Below are 25,543 nucleotides of genomic sequence, written 5' to 3'. Positions count from 1 at the left end.
ACAAACCATCCGTTTGCTTTTTTGGAGCGCGCCTTTATAAAGCAAATCCTTTTCAATCTCATTAAAGTTAGCGTAATTTGAAAAAGAAATATGAAATGTCCTCATTTCACAAAAATCTCAATAGTCCAAGACCTTACAAAAAAAGGTAAAAAATGTGCAATTCATTTTGAACGGTCCCACTGAAACAAGTGGCCAAAATGTCAACGTCCATTAATTTCCTTTCTTCAGATGAATCTAAATTTGGAAGAACAGACTCAGAAAAGGCTGATTACTAATCATGGTGAAGATTTACGGCGTTTCTGGGGAGCAGGATCGGAGAGGAAGTCCACATCGCTCACATTATTCAGGAAAAAAAAAAAAAAAAACATCCATGACAAAGTAGCTACATTTACACAGACAAAAGTAATCGGAGTAAAGGGAATAATCCGATTAAGTAATTGGAATAAAAAAGCGTCATGTAAACAAGCCAATCAGAAAATGATGATTGGATTAAGATCAATTGGAATTGAAATTGTAATCTGATGGTGGTTTATGCTTATTAATAATTTGATTAGCGTTCATATAAAAGCTTGTCAGGATCAAGTTATTCTGAATGTGACAAACTGACCCGAGTGCTTGTGTGAGCCTGACATAAACGTGACGTATTTCCTCGTTGGTGAAATACGTCAGGAAGCAAAACTGTCAAAGCTCCTGATAAAACCTGTTCAAAAAAAAATAAAAGAGCTCAAAATTGTTGCTTAGTCAGCAATGTTCCAACTGCAATTAGAACATCGTGCAAGTCCATCCTGGGATCTTGGGAGGCAAACAAACTCGTATAAAAACTGCTTTGTTCACTATTTTTTGTAGTTTACCAAAGATGGAAGTTCTTCTTCTTGTGTTTTTTAGGGGAATTTGATAACTGCGCATGTCAGAGTTGTACTATTCAGACTAAAGGTGCATATACACGCACATTATGATTCAATTCAATTCAATCAATTTTATTTATATAGCGCCAAATCATGAAACATGTCATCTCAAGGCACTTTACAAAGTCAAGTTCAATCATATTATACAGATTGGGTCAGATTATACAGATTGGTCAAAAATGTCCTATATAAGGAAACCAGTTGATTGCATCAAAGTCCCGACAAGCAGCAGTCACTCCTGGGGAACCGTAGAGCCACAGGAAGAGTCGTCTGCATTGTACATGGCTTTGCTGCAATCCCCTCATACTGAGCAAGCATGAAGCGACAGTGGGAAGAAAAACCACCCATTAACGGGAAGGAAAAACCTCCGGCAGAACCGGGCTCAGTATGAACGGTCATCTGCCTCGACCGACTGGGGTTACAGAAGACAGAACAGAGACACAACAAGACAGACAAACAAGCACAGAAGCACACATTGATCTAGTAATCTGTTCTACATTAGATGGTAGTAGCAGGTGAGTTGTCTTCTCTGGATGATGTCACAGTTTAACAGAACGCCAGACCAGGTGTACCTACTATGAAGAGAAAGAGAGAGACAAAAAGTTTTAAAAGCTGAAATGACGACAGTCATTTCAATGTAATACATGCAAAACTGGAGAACAGTAGACTGAAGAACAGTAGAAATCAGTAGAGTGAGAAAATTAGACCCTGATGTCCTCCAGCAGCCTAGGCCTATCACAGCACAACTATAGAGATAGCTCAGGGTATGAGCCCACTCTAACTATAAGCTTGTCAAAAAGGAAAGTTTAACATTAGTCTTAAAAATAGATAGGGTGGTCTGCCTCGCGGACCAAAACTGGGAGTTGGGTTCCACAGGAGAGAGCCTGATAGCTAAAGGATCTGCCTCCCTTCTACTTTTAGAGACTCTAGGAACCACCAGCAGACCTGCAGTCTGAGAGCGAGAAGTGCTCTGTTAGGAACATACGGGTAATCAGAGCTCTGATATATGATGGAGCTTGATTATAAGGGCTTTATACTTAGAAGGAGAATTTTAAATATCTATTCTTGATTTAACAGGAGCCAATGAAGGAAGCTAAATTGGAGACATATGATCCCTCTATGTTGATTTTCATCAGAACTCTTGCCGCAGCATTTTGAATCAGCTGAAGACTTAGACTGCATTTTGTGGACTTCCTGATAGTAAAGAATTACAATAGTCCAGCCTTGAAGTAACAAATGCATGACTAGTTTTCAGCATCACTCCTGGACAGAATGTTTCTAATTTTGGCGATATTCCGGAGGTGAAAAAAAAAGGAAACTCTGGAAACCTGTTTAATATGGGATTTAAATGACATGTCTTGGTCGAAAACTAACACCAAGATTTTAAGCTTTATTACCAGAGGCAAGTTATGCACATCCCAGATAATGGATTGATTAAGAACTTTAATTTTTTGAAGACTCTGGCCCAAGATTACAACTTCTGTCTTGTCAGAATTTAAATGCAGGAAATTTAAAGTCATCCAGCTTTTGATGTCATCAAGACAGTGACTGCAGTCGAAGTAACTGATTGGATTCATCAGGATTTATGGATAAATATAGCTGAGTGTCATCAGCATAACAGTGGGAAATTAAATCCCATGCTGTCTGATATGTTTTGCCAATCGGAAGCATATATATAGTAATAGAATTGGTCCAAGGACTGAACCCTGTGGTACTTCCACAAGGTGACCCTAGAGTTTGAGGAAGATTTATTTATTAACATGAACAAACTGGAATCTGTCCGACAGATAAGATTTAAACCAGCCTAATGCTTTTCCCTTAATCCCTACAGTATGCTCAAGTCTTTGTAGGAGAATATTGTGATCAACTGTATCAAATGCAGCACTGAGATCTAACAGGACAAGTATAGACACAAGTCCATTATCTGAGGCCATGAGAATATCATTAGTGACCTTCACCAGAGCTGTTTCAGTGCTATGATGAGCTCTGAAGCCTGACTGAAACTCCTCAAGTAGGTCATTACTTTGTAAATGTTCACATAGTTTGATTAGCAACTACTTTCTCAAGAATTTTAGATAAGAAAAGAAGATTAGATATAGGTCTGTAATTTACTAACTCATCTTGATCAAGAGATGGTTTCTTACGTAAAGGTTTAATAACAGCTACTTTAAAAGCCTGTGGTACATATCCATTTACCAAGGATACGATTAATCATGTCTAAAATAGGGACCACTGATCAGAGGGAATACCTCCTTAAACAAACTTGGTTGGGATTGGGTCTAACATACAGGTAAGAAGGTTTAGATGAAGCTAAAATTTTTAGATAGCTCAGAAAGCTCTACTGCTTTTAAAACCAGTTCAGACACTGCGCAGGTTCTAAGGATTCCTCCAATGCTGCCTCACTTACGAGGATGAGTAATCATGTTTGGGAGGATGGCCAATTATTTTATGTTTTAATGGAATCATTTTATTTATGAAGATACCCATAAAATCTTACTGCTAAGAGCTAAGGGAATGGAGGATCAACAGAGCTGTGGCTCTGAGTAAGTTTTGGCAACTGTACTGAAGAGAAATCTAGGATTATTTCTTATTCTCCTCAATTAATGATGAAAAATATGCTGCTCTAGCTCTGCGAAGGGGTCTTGTTATACAACAATAGACTGTTTCTTCCAGATTAAGTAGGATTCCTCTTGGTGTGTAGAGCGCCATTTTCTCTCCAATTTCCTAACATTGTGCTTCAAAGAACGCAGCTCTGAATTAAACCAAGGAGCCAGCTTCCTGTGAATAATCACCTTCTTTTTCAAGGGAGCTACATTGTCTAATGCAGAACGCAATGACGAAGTCATACCGTTTACAAAGACATCTATTTGTGAATTGGAAGAAACAAACATTGCTGCTCTGCAGGGCATTTCTGCAATACGGAGGATATTAAAAAGGGGACAGACTCTGTAAGTTTTGATACAGCATTAGCCGATAAAGATCTACTATAATGGAACCCTCTTTTGGGGGGTGGAGAACTCAGTTAGATTACACTCAAATGTTATTAAAAAATGATCAGATAGGACAGGGTTGTGAGGAATACTGTTAATTCTTCACAATCAATGCCATATGTCAGCACAAAGGTCTAAAGTATGGAGCCGAGAGTGCGTCGGTTCATGCACGTTTAGAGGCAAAAACCAATTGAAATCTAGGCTAGTTTTAAAAGGCTACAACAATGGTTATCACAGTCTGTGTCAACATGGATGTTAAAATCACCCCACTATAATAGCCTTATCAGTATTTAACACCCAATCAGATAAGAAATCTGACAACTCATCCAAAAACTGAGTGTAGGGCCTGGTGGACGATACAAAACAACAAACAGAAGAGGTTTTATTGCTTTGCAGCTTGGATGAGGGAAACTGAGGGTTAAATGTTCAAAAGAACTGTAGTTATTAATTGGCCTGGACTAATTAATAAATCAGACTGAAAGATAGTTGCCACTCCTCCTCCTCTTCCCACAGATCTGGGAATGTGGAAAATTTGAATAACTGGAGGGGGTTGACTCATTTATACTAACGTAGTCCTCTTGTAGCCAGGTTTCTGTGAGACAAAACAAATCAATCTGTTTATCAGAAATCAATTCATTAACTAACAAAGTCCTTTGGAGGGAGAGACCTTATATTTAATAGACCACATTTAATTGTTTTATTTTTAGGTTCAAGGTGAACCGTATTGATTTTTATTAGGTTTTTATGATTTGTTCCTTTTAGATAAGTTTTTGATCTGTTAAGTTTTGGCCGTGGGAAAGACACCGTCTCAATAGGATAATGGGTGGTTAACAGTACAGAAGCTGCAGAGAGGTGTGTTAAACTACGGCTCTGCTTCCTGGTCTGGACCCTGGGGATTGTCAGCATTTAGGAGGACTAATAAATCCGGCCAGATTTCTAGAAAGAAGAGCTGCACCATCCAAAGTAGGATGGATGCCGTCTCTCCGGATCAGACCAGGTTTTCCCCAGAAAGTTCTCCAGTTATCAATGTAGCCCACGTCGTTTCTGGACACCCACCTAGACAACCAGCGGTTGAATGATGACATGCGGCTAAACATGTCATCACTGGTCAGATCAGGCAGGGGACCAGAGAAAATTATGGAGTCCGACATGCTTAGCAAAACTCACACACCGAAGCAACACCAACTTTAGTGACCTCCGATCGGCGTGATCGGGTGTCATTACCGCCAGCGTGAATAACAATCTTACTGTATTTACGCTTATCCTTAGCCAGCAGTTTTAGGTAAGATTCTATGTCGCCCGTTCTGGCCCCTGGCAGGCATTAACTATGGTCCCTGGTGTCTCTAGTGCCACGTTTCTGACTATTGAGCTCCCAATAACCAGGATCGGCTTCTCAGCGGGTGTGTCGCTGAGTGGGGAAAATTTATTAGAAACGCAGACGGGTCGGTGGTGAACTGGGGGCTGAAATCTAGAGCTATGCTTCCTACGAACTGTCACCCAGCCGGCCTGCTTACCCGGCTGCTCGGGTTGCTTCTGGAGGACCACTAAGTGAACTAACGCTAGGTCTATGTGGCTCCGCGCTAGCAGAGGGGCGGCTATCAGCTGGTCTTTCCATAGCACGGAGCCGGGACTCTAATTCTGACACCCTCGCCTCCAAAGCTACAAAAACACTACATTTATTACAAGTACCATTATCACTAAAGGAGGCAGAGGAATAGCTAAACATCTGACACAGAGAGCAGGAGATAAGGGAGACTTAGTCAGAGACGGAGAAGCTGAAGTAATAGTAGGAGAGGAAGCCATTGTGGAGCTAAGGCTAGGCTAGGCCTAAAGCTAGGCTAGCGCCCTTCTACCACGCCAAGAGAGCAAACCGTGAAACACGAGGAGTTCCCAAGCGTGATGTGCAGCAACAGAAAATGTTTTTAAAAGTGCTTATGTGTTAGAAACAGATGTTACAGCAAAGAGATTAAAGATAAAAGCGAGAGAATCTGGAGCAACAAACCGTTGCTCACGCAGTGAAAACAGGAAGTGATACAATACGCCTTACCGCAAACAGGAAGTGACGTCAGTCAGAGCCGTCAGTCAGAGAGACCTGGAACTTCTGGTCTGGTGATTAATGATCAGATTAATTTATTCTGTGCCCATATTAACGGTACAATCTGATTATTTAATCCGAATACATTTTAATCCGATGGTGAAATTTTGTGCATGTTAAAATGGGTAGTGTGCAAAACTAGTATCCAATTGAAAGAAACAGAATAACTGTGTGTAGCGGAGCCTTCTGGTGGCAACGTGATTGCGGTACTGAAAGAAAAGGAAATGGGTCTGAGTTGCTGTTTAGATGACTCCAATCTGCACTATGGGGGAATTTGATAGAAAACGATAAATCCTGTAGCAGCAGAAGGAAAACTGTCTGAAAGCAGATCAAATTGGCCATATTTTGATGCACAAACTGTACATGTGGAGATAAATGTAGGGACATCAAAACACATTAAAATCCAAATGTTTCTGAATAATGTAAATCTGATGTAAAATGATAAAACTAAAGGGAGAAAGCGCCACGAGCACATACAACAAAACACTTAAACTTCCTGCAGTCCTTCTGAAGTTTGGTTGTTAGTTTTGTTGTAATGGATCCCAGATCTTTCCTCACATCCTGACGCTTTCACTGCTGCGGGATGAGCAGTGAAACTTAGATTAGGGGGGAAACAGAGAAAAAGAGGAGAATTGTGAAAGAGTAATAAAAGGGATTCTGTGTGTTCATTTCAGTCTAAATCAGTCCATCACTATAGTTGCAGGTTACAACTAATCTCAGGGCGTTTTCCAAACAGGTCAAAACCCTCATGCAGTTTTACGTAATGACAATATTTTGAATTTCATGCTCTTGAGTTGTAAAAAGAGAGGAATAGAAAAATTAACGTGTTTTTTAACACATTTGAGCTCAGTTTGCCTTGAACTGCTGGATGCATCTTTTGTACAAAGCAGTCAGAAATGGTAAATCGCTGCATGTGAGATCATAGTCAGCTGCTTTGACGACAGACGAGCATCAGGACTCAACCTGAGGGTGAAAATCTTCTGTTTCTGTGGCTCCATCGTAACACGTGAAATTCCTCGACAAAAGCACGTTCAGGCTGAGCATCTTATTATCAGCTCTGAGTTGCATTTCATATTTCACACCTGGTTATTGTGCAGACCGGGACTGAAGGAGAATGTTGCCTGTCTGTTTATGCAGGTTTGCTGCAGTTTCTCAGCATCTGTGTTTATGGCGGTTCCCCTGACGCAGCCCCCATGTGGAGCTGATTATACCATTGTGATGAGTGTAGGTGAAGTGTTGCCGTAATTCTTCGCTGCGTGGTTTCGGTCTGGGAAAGCCTCGCTCTCTGGCTGACAGACGGACCCCCCCCCCCCCCCACCACCCCCCCCGTTTTGACCAGAAGGCCGTGATGCGCTGTGCCTCGACACCCGTGTGACTCACTGGTACGTCTGTTCCTGGAACTGGGAAATCTCATCCCGCCCTTCCCGGTGATCCTCACACGGCCCGCCGTCTCCACGCAGCTTGACTGAGCCGCGCAGATGGATCTGGGCCGGAGAAAGCCCTCCATCTCCCTGTGATGTGTCCCCGGATGATGGTGGGGATGCTTTGCTCACACAGCTCAGGAAGATGTGGAGCCCTGCTGCTAAATAAGCCACAAGGTTATTGTGATACAGATCCATGTGGACAAAAACATTGTTAGCTTTGCAACTTTTAATCAGACATAAACAACTCTCTAAGGCAGGAGTGTCTAAATTGTTCGTCATGTGGGCCATGTGCTGCGTTCCATTTGCAGTCGCAACTCAGTAATTTGGAGTAAATCGGAAAAATTCAAAGTCGGACTTGAAAGTCGGAGAAATTTTTTAAGGCAGATTGTCAAATCCAATATGGCGGCTCCTCGCATCAACAGCAGTAAGCTGTAATAAAACACGTTTATTTTACAAGACTCAGAGGTAAGAGCGCGTCTAAAATCAATGTTACGTGTAGCGACTGCAACTCTGAACTGGACAAATTAAAAGTGGTGTTTGCAGGAGGAAAATACAGCTTTAAAAGACTTAATAAGAGGTACTAAGAACAAAACAACAGCCTTCCTGGCCGTCGCCATTTTGGAATCCTAACCTTTTGTTTTTTAGCTTTTGTTTTGGAATCCCGACTTCTCCGAATGTGATAACTGGAACGCTTTTTCCTCGGGTTTCCCAAATCCTATTTTCGTTTTCCGGGAAATGCAACAATACCTGACAAGTCAAATGTAACCCAGGGCCAAAAAAACAGAAGAACAAAAATTGTCAAAATATTATTTTATGTTTTTGTTTTCTAACCTCCTCCAAATTAAATAAATAAGGTAGATGTTCTATAGAAAAGAGATGTGTAGATCATTGTAGATCCAAAACTTAAAAAGGATTTTCATTGGTCATATTCAAAGATGGTGGTCTAGTTTGCTAAATATTTTGGACTCGTTTAAAAACAATAAAAAATATATATTTTGCCTATTCTCAGCAATAAGAACAGAATTTGTGTGGGTCTTTCTTTAAAAGCATTGTTGTATGAAGCCAATTTTAATAAATCAATTAAAAGCAGATTTTGCTGCACCAAAATCTGCTTTTGTGTAAAAATTGTTGGATAGATGCCGTCCTGTTTATTATGGAATAAAAGAGGATGTAAAAATTGTGGTTTTTAAGAGCCAAATACTTTGTGTTGTAGATGTTTTCAATTGTAGGTAGATTTTCACTTGTCTGTAATCATTGCGCCCTAAATAAATAAAAAAAAATCTCCACCTGCATCACACACCTGTGCTAATATAAGCACCAGAATGTTCTTTGGAAAGCTCTGCTCTAAAATTTAGTTCAGTTTTCACCTTAAGCCGAGCTTTAATTCCTGCAGTAAATACTTGCCTAAGGAAAAATGGACTTTGCTCTATCGTTAGAAATGTATGCTTGTATTTCCACCTGTCTAAAAGCAGTTACATGTTTGTAGCAGTAGTCATCAACAGTTTAATTGTGTGTTGAACCAATCAGCAAACAGATTTAGTTTAGTTTAATCAGGGAGTAGTGAAATGGTTTTAACCAGTTCCCATTCAGCTGCAGATGGTTCTGCTCATGTTAAGATTCTTTAGAGCTAAAAAAAAATATATACTTTTGGGTCTTTATTAAAACCATTTATAATGTTATGGTGCTGACACTAAAACAAGGAAAACTGCATCCAGGAGTTAATTGTATTTATTTATTGACTTAATAAAACCTTAAGAGGAAATGTTGGTTGGTTCTTGGAATGGGACGTTTGCATTTGTTTAACCAATTTATCCATAATAATCTAATACAACCCATTCACCAACCCACAATTTATTAATTTACTAGAAATTGTAGACTTTTTGGTTTATTCTTACAAAGACTTTTTGTTGCATGAAAAAAAGACCACCTGAAAGTGTAATGTTGCTATTACAATGGAAAAAACAGAGAGACACTGATTCTGTGTTTTTAAGATGATTTAAACCCACAGATTTTGTAAAGCTATGACCAGCTGCTACAGATTTGTTCGATAAAACAACTATTTATGAAAATAGTTTTCTACTTTTTGTGTAAATTGAGGGCTACTCAGTTGGAAGCACTGTTGCCTTGCAGCAAGAAGGTCCTGGATTCAAATGTTAGACTGGGACCTTTCCGCATGGAGTTTGCATGTTCTGCCTGTAAGTGTGTTAAGCGGGTGTAGACAATGAATGGATAGTTGGATGTGTAAATTAAAAATACAACTGTCTCAGAAATGCAATCTTTTTATTAAAAGGTGCAGAGTTTCCCGAAAAAATAAACAAATTCAGTGATTTCCCCCAGATTAAATAAAACCCCTCTAATGGAATTCTACTAAACACAATATACTCATTTACAATGCAAATTAAGCAGCTATTCTGCAAAATAATTTAGAATAAATAACATTTATTCTTGCCAACTTACTATTTGAGGGGGGAACAAACTCTGATTTGGTGTTGTGTGTGAGATGATTAAATATTTTCAATTTATTGCAGCTATGAAGGAGTATTAAACCGCCTTTCTGTGACTGATTATACGTGTTGGCAACAGAGGCGACGTCACACTGTGTGTGTAACAGAGAGCAGTCGGTGTTACACAGCTCTGCAGTAAAACATTTCACCATTATTTCTAAACAAATTATCGTTAGCATTTTCTTTGACATTTAGCATGACTGGGATGGATATTGCGGTTAATGTGTCTCTCTGAATATTTCATAAAGCGTTTTTATCGTGTCATTCATGGACATACGGATTTGGACTCTTGAAATAGCCGGAAACAGGAACTTTGCTGTGAGACATTTGGGTTTATTTTTATCTGCTGGCATGTAACTGTGTTGTAGCAATCTGAATGAACAGGCAACCGTCTCCATTGAAAATATAGTTTTCCCTTTGCGTAGCATTTTAACGTCACTAGGAAGCAAAAGCAGATTTAATTGTCAGAAAAAAATTGACTGACTCTTCTTATATTAGTAACTTCTACACTGAAGAGTGTTAACTACATATATGCTCCATTCATCATGAAGGGGGGTGGGTAGCACTCGCAGTATTTTTATTTCTTCCTAAATATAAATGTCGTCTCTACTGAAGTTTAGAAAAGGTTTCTGGCTTGCTGTATTCAATTCATTTCAATTTAATTTTATTTATATAGCGTCAATTCATGAAACATGTCATCTCAAGGCACTTTCCAAAGTCAAATTCAATCAAATTATACAGATTGGGCCTGTATAATTTACTAGTCTCTCCAATCAGCATTCACTCCTCCTGAAAGAGCGTAGAGCCACAGTGGACAGTCGTCTGCATTGTTGATGGCTTTGCAGCAATTCCTCATACTCAGCATGCATGAAGCGACAGTATTCATGTTGACTTTACACATTTTTTACACAATGCTGACTTGTAGTCCAAAACTGCAGCCCCTTATTTGTGCTATATATGCATGTGAATGCTAGGAGCCATAGAGCATAAGGTCCTCCCTGGCTGTGCAGGCTCATTAATAAGACAAATATCGTGATTATAAGGATGAATAAGGTGAGATTATGAAGATGAATAAGGCGATTAGGAGTCCTGTCATCTCCTTTTGGGAGGCAGTTCATAAGGAGCCAGAGGTGATCGGCGTGTAAAATGCGCACGTTATGCGTTACGTCTGCATACGCACAGACATACCTGTGCCTGCGTGCGTGCATGCATGCAGGAAGGGAATCTGCAGACCAGATGTAACTCCAGACCAGAGGAGAACACTTGTATTTGTTTTTGCAGTAAATGACCCATGCAAGCCACATATTTGCTTTAACTGGTGGACTATTACGGTTGCATTACCTAACCCAGGCAGACACAAGGACACCTGACAGCATCTGCGGGTTTTTGCTTGCTGAACGTCTCGTTGGTACGCGGCTGACTGAAGTGCAGACTTTGTCAATGAAGGAGCCGTGTGTCCAGGTGTTAAAGACGGATCACCAGCTCTGTCCAAGCCGTTCTCCGCCTCGTAGAGGCCGAGACAGCCATAGCCATGGCAACTGAAGCAGAAAGCTCTCTAATGTCCACATGGCAACGGCTGCTGTTGGGACTGAGGACGGAGGTGGGAGGAAGAGGAGGACACGAGGGCAGGGATAGAAGAGGGGGGGTCTGGATGCTGACGCATTCGGTGGCCAACAGGAAAGTTTTCGAGAATGCCACCCACGGCCGGATCAAAAGTGGGCTTGAATCTTCTCCGTCTCTAACTCTTTCGAACTCTGTCTGTTTTAAACGGCACCTCCTACTCAGTCAAGTCCTTCTGACCCCCTGCAGCCTCCTCACCGCGTCACCCTCCCCTTTTCCACCGTGCACCTCCTACGTGTTTGTGTCTCATCAAACCTTTGTCTCTGTAGAGCCGTGGCAGCTGAGAATCCATTTGATCACTCCTGGAAGGTGTCATGAGTGGGCAGGCCTGACCCGGACGTCTCTCTCCCCTGGCATCCAGGGGGAAGCTGACAATTCTTGCTTTCTTTCTACCTGCACACAGATATCCCTTTACAAAGTTGGCCGTGTGTTATGCCAACATGAGGAGCTGCAAATCACAGTGGTTGCAAGGCATCATCAAGTAAATTAAGTCCACCCCATGAGTCAGTAGCTTGCAGAGCCACCTTTAGCAACAAAGACTCTTTTTGTCTGACTCTCTCAGTCTCTCCTCCAGCCATGTTTACATGCACAAAATTTCTCCATCGGATTAAAATTTATTTGGATTAAATAATTGGATTGTACCGTTTATATGGGCACAGAGTCAATTAATCCGATCATAAAGTGCGTGTATATGCACCTGGCTTTATTCAGAAAAGAACCACTCTGACAGGCGCAGTTACCAAATTCCCCTAAAAAAAACAGAAGAAGAAGAACTTCTGACTTTGCTAAACTACAAAAATAGTAAACAAACCAGTTTTAGATGAGTTCATTTATCTTCTGAGTGCCCAGGCTGGAATTGCACAATGTACTAATTACAGGTGAAACATTACTGAGTAAGCAACAATTTTGAACTCTCTTATTTTTTCAAACAGAAAAAAGACGTATTTCCATCACTTACCAACTCACGTTTACGTCGGGCGCTCCTGCTCACTCGGGTCAGTTTGTCACATTGGGAATAACTTCAGCCTGACAAGCATTTATATTAACGTTGATCAGATTATCAATCGGCATAAACCACCTCTCTCATTTACAATTACAATTTCATTCCAATTGATCTTAATCCCGATCATCATACTCCGATTGGCTTGTTTACATGACGCTTTTTTATTCCGATTACTTTTGTCCATGTCTTGATGACATCAAAAGCTGGATGACTTTAAATTTCCTGCACTTAAATTCTGACAAGACAGAAGTTGTAATCTTTGGACCAGAGTCCTAAAAAATAAAGTTCTTAATCAATCACTTAATCTGGATGGCATTAACTTGGCCTCTGGTAATAAAGTTAAACATCTTGGTGTTATTTTTGACCAAGACATGTCATTTAAATCCCATATTAAACAGGTTTCCAGAGTTTCCTTTTTTCACCTCAGGAATATCGCCAAAATTAGAAACATTCTGTCCAGGAGTGATGCTGAAAAACTAGTCCATGCATTTGTTACTTCAAGGCTGGACTATTGTAATTCTTTACTATCAGGAAGTCCACAAAATGCAGTTCAAAGCCTTCAGCTGATCCAAAATGCTGCAGCAAGAGTTCTGATGAAAATCAACCAGAGGGATCATATTTCTCCAATTTTAGCTTCCCTTCATTGGCTTCCTGTTAAATCAAGAATAGAATTTAAAATTCTCCTCTAACGTATAAAGCCCTTAATAATCAAAGCTCCATCATATATCAGAGCTCTGATTACCCCGTATGTTCCTAACAGAGCACTTCGCTCTCAGACTGCAGGTCTGCTGGTGGTTCCTAGAGTCTCTAAAAGTAGAATGGGAGGCAGATCCTTTAGCTATCAGGCTCCTCTCCTGTGGAACCAACTCCCAGTTTTGGTCCGTGAGGCAGACACCCCGTCTACTTTTAAGACTAATCTTAAAACTTTCCTTTGTGACAAAGCTTCTAGTCAGAGTGGCTCATGTTACCCTGAGCTATCTCTATAGTTATGCTGCTATAGGCTTAGGCTGCTGGAGGACATCAGGGTCTATTTCTCTCACTCTGCTGAGTTCCACTGTTCTCCAGTTTGTATTACATTGAAATGACTGTTGTCATTTCAGCTTTTAACTTTTTGCTCTCTCTCTTTTTTCTTCATAGAAGGTACACCTGGTCTGGTGTTCTGTTAACTGTGACATCATCCAGAGAAGACAGATCACCCGCTATTACCATCTAATGTAGAACAGATTACTAGATCAATGTGAGCTTCTGAGCTTTCTGTGTCTCTGCTCTGTCTTCTCTAACATAGAAAGTACTCCTGGGTCAATGTGAGCTTCTGTGCTTTCTGTGTCTCTGCTCTGTCTTCTCTAACATAGAAAGTACTCCTGGGTCAATGTGAGCTTCTGTGCTTTCTGTGTCTCTGCTCTGTCTTCTCTAACATAGAAAGTACTCCTGGGTCAATGTGAGCTTCTGTGCTTTCTGTGTCTCTGCTCTGTCTTCTCTAACATAGAAAGTACTCCTGGGTCAATGTGAGCTTCTGTGCTTTCTGTGTCTCTGCTCTGTCTTCTCTAACATAGAAAGTACTCCTGGGTCAATGTGAGCTTCTGTGCTTTCTGTGTCTCTGCTCTGTCTTCTCTAACATAGAAAGTACTCCTGGGTCAATGTGAGCTTCTGAGCGTTCTGTGTCTCTGCTCTGTCTTCTCTAACATAGAAAGTACTCCTGGGTCAATGTGAGCTTCTGTGCTTTCTGTGTCTCTGCTCTGTCTTCTCTAACATAGAAAGTACTCCTGGGTCAATGTGAGCTTCTGTGCTTTCTGTGTCTCTGCTCTGTCTTCTCTAACATAGAAAGTACTCCTGGGTCAATGTGAGCTTCTGTGCTTTCTGTGTCTCTGCTCTGTCTTCTCTAACATAGAAAGTACTCCTGGGTCAATGTGAGCTTCTGTGCTTTCTGTGTCTCTGCTCTGTCTTCTCTAACATAGAAAGTACTCCTGGGTCAATGTGAGCTTCTGTGCTTTCTGTGTCTCTGCTCTGTCTTCTCTACCATAGAAAGTACCCCTGGGTCAATGTGAGCTTCTGAGCTTTCTGTGTCTCTGCTCTGTCTTCTCTAACATAGAAAGTACTCCTGGGTCAATGTGAGCTTCTGTGCGTTCTGTGTCTCTGCTCTGTCTTCTCTAACATAGAAAGTACTCCTGGGTCAATGTGAGCTTCTGAGCTTTCTGTGTCTCTGCTCTGTCTTCTCTAACATAGAAAGTACTCCTGGGTCAATGTGAGCTTCTGTGCTTTCTGTGTCTCTGCTCTGTCTTCTCTACCATAGAAAGTACTCCTGGGTCAATGTGAGCTTCTGTGCTTTCTGTGTCTCTGCTCTGTCTTCTCTAACATAGAAAGTACTCCTGGGTCAATGTGAGCTTCTGTGCTTTCTGTGTCTCTGCTCTGTCTTCTCTAAGCCCCAGTGGGTGGAGGCAGATGAGCGTTCACACTGAGCCTGGTTCTGGTTCTGCTGGAGGTTCTCCTCCCTGTTAAAGGGGAGTTTTCCTCTCCACTGTCGCCTTATGCATGCTCAGTATGAGGGATTGCTGCAAAGCCATCAACAATGCAGACGACTGTCCACTGTGGCTCTACGCTCTTTCAGGAGGAGTGAATGCTGCTTGGAGAGACTTGATGCAACCTGCTGGGTTTCCTTAGAGAGGAAACTTTTGACCAATCTGATTGGTTTGACTTTGTAAATTGCCTCAAGATGACATGTTTCATGAATTGGCGCTATATAAATAAAATTGAATTGAGCTGAATTGAATTAAAGGAAGAACAAAAGAGAAAAAAGAAAGCGCAGAGGTGAAAGAAAGAAGAGATAAAAGGGAAAGAATGATAAAACTCATGGATGATTCTAGTCAGATCCAGGTTTACAGCTTTCTGAAAATTAACTACAAAGTGAGCGCTCTCTTCTCTGCGGACATTTTCTTTCATTTCCGCGAGGTGGGCTGTGCTCATACGTCATGTCATGAAAAGGATTGTGGGATTCCTTAAAGCTCCTTAGCGCCAGTAAGGGACATGATGAGGTTCCAGTGCTAAAGGAGCTGTGAGAAACTCCTTTTCCTTCCTCCGTCTCTACTCACTGCACTTATCATGGCGACTGCTGACACATTTCCACTTTGGCTGAAGAGTTAAAAAGAAGTATCTGGATGGAGCCAGACTCTTTTGTCTTGTGTGTCAAGATGTTTTTCAGTTTTTTTCTAAATGTGAGATGTGGAATGTTACGTTATTTGTGGAGGAGCAGTTGCTCTGGCCTTGGAAGTCTCCCATGGAGGCCTTTTTAGAGGCTTTAGAGGTTCTTCTGCATTGTGACCTCCTGGTTGAATCATCGATGCACTCCTGCAGTAATTTTGGTTTGCCGGTCTCTCCTGGGAAGGGACCCCACTGCTGCGTGTTTTCTGCACTCGTGGGTAACGGGTCTCTCTTTGGTTCACTGGTGTCTGAACGGATAAACTATGACAACTTTGTTCTTAAAAGACTTGCTTTTTGAGATATTTCAGCCCTCAGAGAGGTTCTATATACATTCTATGTTTAATCTGCAGGTCAGATAAGAACAAGGCCCATAGTTGGGTTGTGAAATTGAGCTCAGCTTTCCAAAAAAAATGTAGTTTAATAACAGGTAATTTATGATTTAACAAGGAGGGCAATTGCTTTTTCCCAGAGAAGCAGGTTCATTTGGGAAGCTTTTGTCCCTTAATGAATGACATAATCATTGACTTTATCCTATACTAACATTTGTTTGATGGCCTGAAACATTTAAGTTAGTTAGTCGATTAGTGGGAGCCTAATTTCCAGTTCCCTATTCTAACTCAAGAGGACTATTGGAGCAGATTTCAAGATAAAATATTCTGATTTCAAATGAAATGCTGCATAACTCAGTCCTGTCATTCGAGATAAGCCATAAAGTTACTTAGTAAAAAAAAGATACTTTAAGAGGCCAATAAACTACAACAGACGTTCCATCTTCTTGAAGTGTAGCTGCCTCAAAAGAGACAGAAACTCACACGCAACAGGCCAAAAAAATCTTTCTTTCCCACAGAAAGCTCATAGCAGAGGCATTGCTGTTCTTGCTCTTGTTTAATAACCAGAGGCCGGGGGACATGCCTGCAGTATCAGTCGTATAAACTGCATTGCAGACCTCTTTTAACCAGACAGCACCTTAAGCTTAGAGCGTTTAAGCAGAAAGCTTGGTCTGAGCTGGAGCTGGACCAAAACTCTCCACCTCCATGTGAACACACGCTCCGTTTTTCTCAGCAACACCAATAAGGAGCTACGTGGCCATGAACAGTGGAGCCTCGTGGTTTGTGTCTGTGCCACAGGAGCCTGAGAATGAGCTGACCAGATAAACCCTGCTCCCTCAGGACTGGATCCAGAGCCTTGCCGTGTTGTGCGACTATAAATCTTCAACGCCCTCTTTCTCCTTGCCACAACAAGCCTCCTCTTTGCTGCACTCCACTCTTGAGTGCCCCTGTGTCTCTGCGGGCCCGTGGTAATGAAGTGCTTTATGGCTGCAGAGGACAGGAGGGGATGCAGGGGGCTAGCGTGTAGTTGGTTATAACTACAGGGGGCCACATTAACATGTGGTGACTAGGGTTGACGAAAGCTCCCCCAAACACACGATCGGCCTCTAGCTAAGAGTCTGAGGGCTTCTGCTGTGGCTCTGTGCCAGCCAGGGCTCTTTGGTAAGCCAGCACATCCACATGAGGCCTGTTTGGTAAGAGACTCAACATTTTAGCACAAGTTTCTCTCCTATCTTTTCAGATGCATGAAATGTTGTTGTGTTTTTCTTCTAAGGCTGTTGTTTTATATTATTTACTGTGTTGTCAAGTAGCAGACCTGAATCTGAGGGTGGCCTTCTCTGGAGGACTTTCAGTGCAATGAATTACCTGGAGACTAGCCGCTATTGTATAAATCCACACAGATTACCGGCCCAAACTGCCTCAGCTGAGTCCTATCCATTTAGAAAGAAAAAAGTCGGAATGATACTCTGCTATACCTGGAGACGTTTCTGCATCTTCCTCCGGAGAGATGGCTTTGCCTGAAATACTAGGTTCTGGTGTGTTATAGGGGAGCAGAGCTTTGACACATCAGTTATAATTCAAGACCAAGAGAACAACATTTGTTCAAGGTTTTGATGCAAATTAGCAAAGTTGGGAACGCGAGAAACCAAACAAATTTTCCAATTTCAGCTTTGTAGACTATTTTAAAATCCAAAACTGGAAGTCATTTGGACTATGACCGCTATATGGCTGCACAATTCATACGGTACACTGCTGGGTATGTGTAAAATATGCATCTATAGGCATATCTGCTGCTTAAAGCCTAATACCAGCTTCAGGTGACAATGGTCTAAAGGTACGTTCACAGTTTGTGGACTATTTTATGACACGGTGAAGTGAGCAGGGTGAAACTTTGCTGCATTGTCAGTCTGAATTGTTTGCGAGAGAGAGACGAAATGTCAAGCGTCCAGCGGCAGGCGATCAACGCGGAACCTTCTCCTCGTTAGCGTCCGATGTGAACGTACCTTTACAGGAGTAAAGCATCTGATCAAGATTGCTCCTGGGTGTCTAGATCTTGGATGTCTCTCTTTGGGGATTTTCTGGGCACAGCCAGAACTCGCTGAAGGGACAATTTGCCTTTTTACTTGAGAATAGCATCGGCTCCGCCATAAGGAACCAAAGCGCGTGGCTGAGGAGAAGGATGCTTACGTTTTCCTCCCGGACCAGATCTCTGAAAAATAAAAGACGATGGAAAGAACGTCTCAGATGAGCTCTAAGATACTTTTTTATTTCTAAAATGAATATCCATCGTTTCTCACAGTATTTCTAGCATATTGTGAAATACTGCTTTCCAGCATGAGTCCTGCTCATATAAAACTTTTTGGCCAAAGATATTTCATCCTAACACTTTACACATCAGCTGGCTGGCTTTTTCAACAAACCAGCACTAGTTTTTTTTTTTTTTTTTTTTTTTCAGAGCCTCATTACACCAGCTCCATATTCTTTAATGACAACAATGTGCAGCTTCATCTGGTCTGCATGGTGTCCAGCTTGACTACACTCTTTTCACTCCTTTGCTTTAATCACCAAACGCACGTTTTTGAGTGATTTGGTTGATTGAAATCTCTCCTAGAGATGTTTCTTTTCCAATAGTAGCTGATTCAACCTGCTGCAAACCTCGTGCAATTAGGAGCAGTTTTCATGTCGGAGCTTTTAATGACCCAACGCTTGTCAAATATCTGCACTGACAATCACGTTGTGACCACTCTGAGCGGAAATAACCTTTATGATACATTTGGCAGCATGCTGAGTTTACATGTATTGCAACACACAGAACATTTATAGCAGCTAAGTGTCATATAAATCTTTTCAACATGTTAATTGAAGTGCCCCCCCCAACAGGACCCTGGCTATTACACATTGTGCAACTGCTGATGGTTGGGCCAGCTGCAAACCAGATTTTCCACCCACTCGACAACGTTATTAGGACACACTGTGGGTTGCTGCTGCTGCTGCTGATAGTTTGCCCAGACAGCTCCACTGGGACTGCGTAATGTAGTCGTATGTAAACACAAGTCATCTTCCTGAGAAATATACTCTGAGAGGAACCAAAAGTGTGTACTTTGTTTCAGACGAACGTCTTGTTATTTTCAGCAGCAGCCTCAGGTAGAAGGCGGCGCGGCGGGGTTATACCTTCCGTGTGCAGCCGCTCTCTTCTGAAAGCTGCCGTGCAATGGGTCACGAACAAAAGCTTTAGAGGATTATGTGCCTTTATTTTGAGTAAGATTCAGCGTTCCCCTTCCAGCTGATTACGGAGAACCCGACACTAATCTCCAGTCTGAAAGAACAACTTCTATCAGAGCATCGAGTTCAAAAAGTGTGCAGCTCTGTTAAACTCTGGAGGGCTTTTTCACGGCTCAGCAGTTACTGTACCACTTAAAACTGATGTATTCCACCGCCCGCCCCGTCTTTCTGCTCCCTGTCCTTCAAAGCCTTTCAGTTACCTGCTCTTCCTGCCATTATCTTTCCCTACCCTACTCCATAAAATTCTCCCCTTTTTGCCACAGAACCTGTTGAAGGAAATCAATGTTTTTCTGATTAGGTGCCAAACCTGAGTCAGTAGGAAAAATAAGTCGCACAGTACAATGGATCGGGTCTAAGAGGGATTAGTGGGAATAAGGGTAGAGAGATTCCCACGCTTGTTTGGAAATAAGTGTTGGAAAAAAAAACGTTGCAATATTTAATGCTAGATAATATATTGTATGGGTGCAAAACCAAAATTGTTCTGTTTTTGTTTGTTTTATTTTTAAACTAAAGAAATAAGACAAATCAGCACATTTTCTGAGCTGCTCAGACTTGAGTATCGTGCAGTGTACAAAACGTTTAGAGACAAAATTGGTCCTGTCTTCTGAAATTCCAGCATAAACACCCAACCGTGCTGGATGGTAGGCAAAGACGTTAGGCATTACCATAAAGACGAGGGCGTCATCAGCAAATAATGTTGTGGAAAGATGCTAACAGAAAAGTAGCTGTAGCACTGTCATAGGAGAAAAGTGTCCCTAAAAATGATCTCATAAAACTAGAAGAAGACCTGCAGCACAGCTAGCTTCGACAAGAACATAGAAAAGTAACTGTTTAAGACTCCCGTTAGCCATCGCTGCAAATAAACCAGGCAGCTTTATTTCATTTTTTAAGCAGGATTTTTAACTGAAATGTTTTTGTTTTTTGATGACTGCGCTAATTGTACCAATCGGCAAACAAGCATCAGCGGTGCAGCACAACTATGAGGAAAACGATCAGTTTAAAACTCCAACACATCATTCTTCAAAAGTCACAAGTTTGATTTTCAACTGTTTGATGTTTATTTTGAGTTTTTTTGTGTGTTTGTGTGAACAGGTTGAAAATAATGCTGCGTCATCACAGATGAGGGTGCTGGTCAATTTGTACTTTGCAATTTTTTAGCGTTGCACTTTTTGTCCTTGGTGTTAGTTTGTGCAACGGGACGTTTCAGACCAACTTCAATTTAAAGATTTTTTATATTTTACTTTTAGTCTACTGTGAGCAAATGTGGATATTATGATGCTAATCACTAATGCCTACTAGAAGATGGTCATTAAAGTTATCTTGGTTATATTAAAGGCATACTATGCAACATTTTTCAGTTAATTAATGTGTTCCATACCGTTTTGGATGATTAAATGAGTCATTTCAGGTCGAACAAAGGTTTTCTCGGCCGTCCTGGGGGTCTGTGGGGGAAATACCGTACTTGCAATTGCAAGAGCTCACGGCCCGCACACACAGAAGTCTGTGCATCGCGAGAGTCGGTCTTGCTTTACGGCGAGAACTCCATGTGTTTTTTCCCTGCCATTCACTATAAGCACGCGCAAAAGCAACAACAAAGAACCGCGTGTTAACGTCAAATAAACGTGCAAGCATATCGAGTTTTTTTTTATTATTATTATTATTATTTTTGAATATTGGCGAGGTGAAGCGTGAGTTTGGCGAGGTGGCCGCCTCACCAATATAGCGCTGCGGGAAACCCTGATGTTCATACCTTCACTGTGTTAGTCATTGTTTGTACTGCCGTTTTTTCCACTTTTCGTTGCGTTCGCCTGTCTGCTAAGCTCAAAACAACCGTGCCTGGCTTGATGGAGAAACCAGAACAGCTGAGCATCTTTACGACAGTGCACTTTTACTTTCACCCTCTGGGGGGAGCCTCGCTGGAAAATCAACCCCGGTTGCATAGTATACCTTTAAGGCAAATAATTTGTAATTTCTTTTAGTGAACTGGCAAAACATGGATCTGAAACTTGATTTAGGTGAAAAGAGAACAATAAAAAGGTTTCTGATAGTTTTATGGATTTAAATTCAATACAAAACTGTTTGTTCACCAGAATGAAAATGTGGAATGGTATAAAATGGAGTGGAAGAAGTGAAAAGGTACGAAGCCTATAGATGAAGACAGAAATCTAAGCTAATGTTCACGCTGCAGCAGAAGCTATTTAAAATATATGTTTATTGTTATTTGAAACAGAAGAAGTTACAGCTCTGTTTTTATCAAATTAAATGCATAAAATTAAGAAAGCAGCTTGAAAGTATGATATTAGAAAATGATCATCTTTAAACTCCCATTAATCATTGTTTAATGGACACAAGATTGTTTAGGGACTGATTACTTCTGTTGTTTCTTTACTGTGTTTTTGCATCTGAAGCAGAAATGTAAACAATGGTTTTACATTTAATTATGGACAGAACTCAATTCTTAGCGCTGCAGCACAGCAGGTCGCTAAAGGAAGTTAGAAAACAGCTTCGCCTGTTTATTGATCTCTGCCACGTGGCAACTTTTCAGACAGATAATTTTTGTAATCAAATGAATAGCTTTCATTAATGGTGTTGTTTTTAGCATTGTGTTCCAAGGCTGTTAGGAGGTGAATTGCCTCCATGTTGGAACATCCTTGGCTGGGAGATTTTAGGATGTTAATGTTAGTATGATGAGGAATCTGTGAAATAAACTAAAGCAACAACAACCTCTTATAAACATTTAGATGGGAAACTTTTCTGCTAGAATTCATGTTGGCTCCACTTTCAAACACCTGGACATCCATGTGCAGTAATTTCCAGTCGTTGTCCTCATTTAGCCCAGAAAAATAAGTATTTTCTTTATAAATCCCAGACAGATTGGGCTCAGTTCTCTTGGCTTACTCATCCTTGGCAACTTTTAACAACATTTAGACATCAATGGATGTTTTCATGTGGAAACTTTCAGTTTTTCGTTATTTAATTATTTTACACAGAAGGCTCAGGCTTCTTTTGTGTTTATTTCAGTAAAATATTGTCATGGGATTTAGTGCTGAATTTGTCCAGAAAGGTTTCTCATTTGATTGCACAATCAGCTTCTGAGTTACCTTACACTCTGTAAAGTAGAAGAGTCGTTTGGTTTTATTTTTGCTCATTTCATTCTTTATTTTTTCTTTAATTTCATGTGTGAATAAACTGTACATGTCATCTTTGGATGCCAGTGACTTTTTGCACAAAAGTAAAGAGAGAAAGTGCACCAGTGAGAGTTAAAATACTGTATGGGCCTTGTGTACAGGTAAAAAAAAAAAAACAAGTTCAATCTGAAAAACTCACAGAGAAAGAAATGGCAATTAGAAGGATTTTATTGACACAATATTTTAAGTCTTTGGCGCTCAGACCTCGGCAGGAACATTAATGCTGAATTATACTTTAATATGCATAAGTAGATGTATGAGAACAGGGATGTTCCCCCCAGGTCTGAAACTGGTGGTGGAGTGGAGATAGAAGAAGTTTGTTCAGTCCATATGATGATCTGTTTAAGATAGATGTCCAACTTGATAAACACAGGTTTGCATGAACTGTCCATGATGAGCAAGCTTGAAGCGACTGTGGAGAGGAAAAACTCCCCTTTGGGAAGAAACCTCTGGCAGAACCGGGCCCAACATGGTGGTCTTCTGCCGGACCAATAACAGGCGATAGGGAGTGCTGAAGACTGAAGGGAGAAAACACTCTGATGGGTTGAGGATGGAGGAACGTCTTGGAAGCTAGATGAACTCAGCTATGATGGTGGAGAAGGGGTTGGGGGTGGGTTGAATCGGACATCTGATTCGAAATCAGACATGATGCAATGCTGTTTGCTTGCTGGTTAGCAGGCTGAGACGTGGATTTGAAGTTCAATTCAATTCAATTCAATTTTATTTATATAGCGCTAAATCATGAAACATGTCATCTCAAGGCACTTTGCAAAGTCAAGTTCAATCATATTATACAGATTGGGTCAGATTATACAGATTGGTCAAAAATGTCCTATATAAGGAAACCAGTTGATTGCATCAAAGTCCCAACAAGCAGCATTCACTCCTGGGGAAGCGTAGAGCCACAGGGAGAGTCATCTGCATTGTACATGGCTTTGCTGCAATCCCTCATACTAAGCAAGCATGAAGCGACAGTGGGAAGAAAAACCACCCATTAACTGGAAAAAAAACCTCCGGCAGAACCGGGCTCAGTATGAACGGTCATCTGCCTCGACCGACTGGGGTTACAGAAGACAGAACAGAGACACAACAAGAGAAACAAAAAAGCACAGAAGCACACATTGATCTAGTAATCTGTTCTACATTAGATGGTAGTAGCGGGTGAGCCGTCTTCTCTGGATGATGTCACAGTTAACAGAACGCCAGACCAGGTGTACCTACTATGAAGAGAAAAGAGAGAGAACAAAAAGTTAAAGCAGAAATGACAACACATAATGCATAATTGAAGAACAGTAGAACTCAATAGAGTGAGAAAATTAGATCCTGATATACTCCAGTAACCTAAGCCTATAGCAGTAAAACTATAAAGGTAGCTGAGAGTAACATGAGTCACTAGTTATAATTTTTGTCAAAAAGAAAAGTTTTAAGCCTAGTCTTAAAAGTAGACGGGGTGTCTGCCTCACGGACCAAAACTGGGAGTTGGTTCCACAGGAGAGGAGCCTGATAGCTAAAGGATCTGCCTCCCATTCTACTTTTAGAGACTCTAGGAACCACCAGCAGACCTGCAGTCTGAGAGCGAAGTGCTCTGTTAGGAACATACGGGGTAATCAGAGCTCTGATATATGATGGAGCTTGATTATTAAGGGCTTTATACGTTAGAAGAAGAATTTTAAATTCTATTCTTGATTTAACAGGAAGCCAATGAAGGGAAGCTAAAATTGGAGAAATATGATCCCTCTTGTTGATTTTCATCAGAACTCTTGCTGAAGTTGCTTTTAAGATGAGCGCGGGATGCTGATTGGCTTCATGGAGGTGCGGTTCGTAGCTGACTGGCTCACATCAGAGGTGGATCGGACTCTGAATGGAGGCAGGCGATGAGTTTCTTCAATTGAACTCGCGCTTCAGCTTCATTTCAACTACATTTTCAAGCATTTTTAAAACAGTTCAAAACAGTTAAATGCAAGTTATTTGCACCTGTACCAAGCCGAAGCTTAGTTTGATAAAATCTTGAGACTCAGATGTAAACAAAGTCATGTTTATCTTGGAGATTAGTGCAACTAAAAAACATTTTTTTTTTTAAGCAAAAGTTTTTACTCCATAAACTAACTCTGACGCGTCGCCTGTTCATGGTAGAAATATTAACATCTGCTTTTAAGAAAATCTTACATCATCTCAAGAGTGGAAGGGAGTCAGCCAGGAATACTAATACAAAAACAAATGTAATATTACACTAATGGCAGATTTAAGTGTAAAATGATTTCAGTTCAACCAAGAAGTTTGTTTCTGACAGAAAATAAAGCCTGTATCTCTAAAAGGCTAATAAAACAATGTAATATGCATTCAAAAAGAAAAGTGCATGATATGAATATTTTACATCTTTCTTAATAATCACTGAAAAATCTTTATTGTGATGTCAGCAATGAAACCATTCTTAGAATTGCTAAGCAGCTTTTTACATGTTTCCATGTCTGGAGAAGTGTGGAGCTCCAAGCTTTATATTATTGCGTAAGAAGGCCTTGTTTTGGCTTAGATAATATGCAAATTAAATCGAAACTGGTCCACCCCTTTGCATTTTAATAATTTTAATAATTTGCATGTTGTCTAGACCAAAACAAGGCCTTTGTTTGGGCAATATTATAAAGCTTGGAGCTCCACACTTCTCCAGACATTTGAATTGAGAAAGTTTTCTGGATAGGAAGTGAAACGTCTTCAAACTTCAGAAAAAAGTCCAGTTGTTTTGATTTTAACTTTTTTTGGAATGATCCTGACCTGGATGAGTGAGAATCTTCACCAGCACTTTACGCTGATTATTTCTGCTGTCACACTCTCTTATTTCTGAGCCCCCCCCCCCACGTTGGATCATTCAGTAGAAAGCGCATGCCGCTGGCTCCATCGGGCCCCGCTGCCAAAACCTCACCTGCAACACCTGGAGCCGTGGTGGCCAACACCTGTTCCCCTAATTAGAGAGAGGAGATGAAAAAGTGAATGAAACGCTAATCTGGTCCAAT

The 25,543-nt window shown here is 40.9% G+C and overlaps 1 protein-coding gene across 1 annotated transcript in view; it reads left to right on the top strand.

Moving 5' to 3' along the window:
- The window catches only part of cacng2a (calcium channel, voltage-dependent, gamma subunit 2a), a 147,955-nt gene that overhangs the window by 68,561 nt on the left and 53,851 nt on the right, over positions 1-25,543 (top strand). The window lies entirely within an intron of this gene.

The sequence above is a fragment of the Fundulus heteroclitus genome, chromosome 16, assembly GCF_011125445.2.
Source record: "Fundulus heteroclitus isolate FHET01 chromosome 16, MU-UCD_Fhet_4.1, whole genome shotgun sequence".
Classification (NCBI taxonomy): domain Eukaryota; kingdom Metazoa; phylum Chordata; class Actinopteri; order Cyprinodontiformes; family Fundulidae; genus Fundulus; species Fundulus heteroclitus.
The sequence above is the reverse complement of the archived record's forward strand: the minus strand, read 5'-3'. Positions and strand labels throughout refer to the sequence as shown.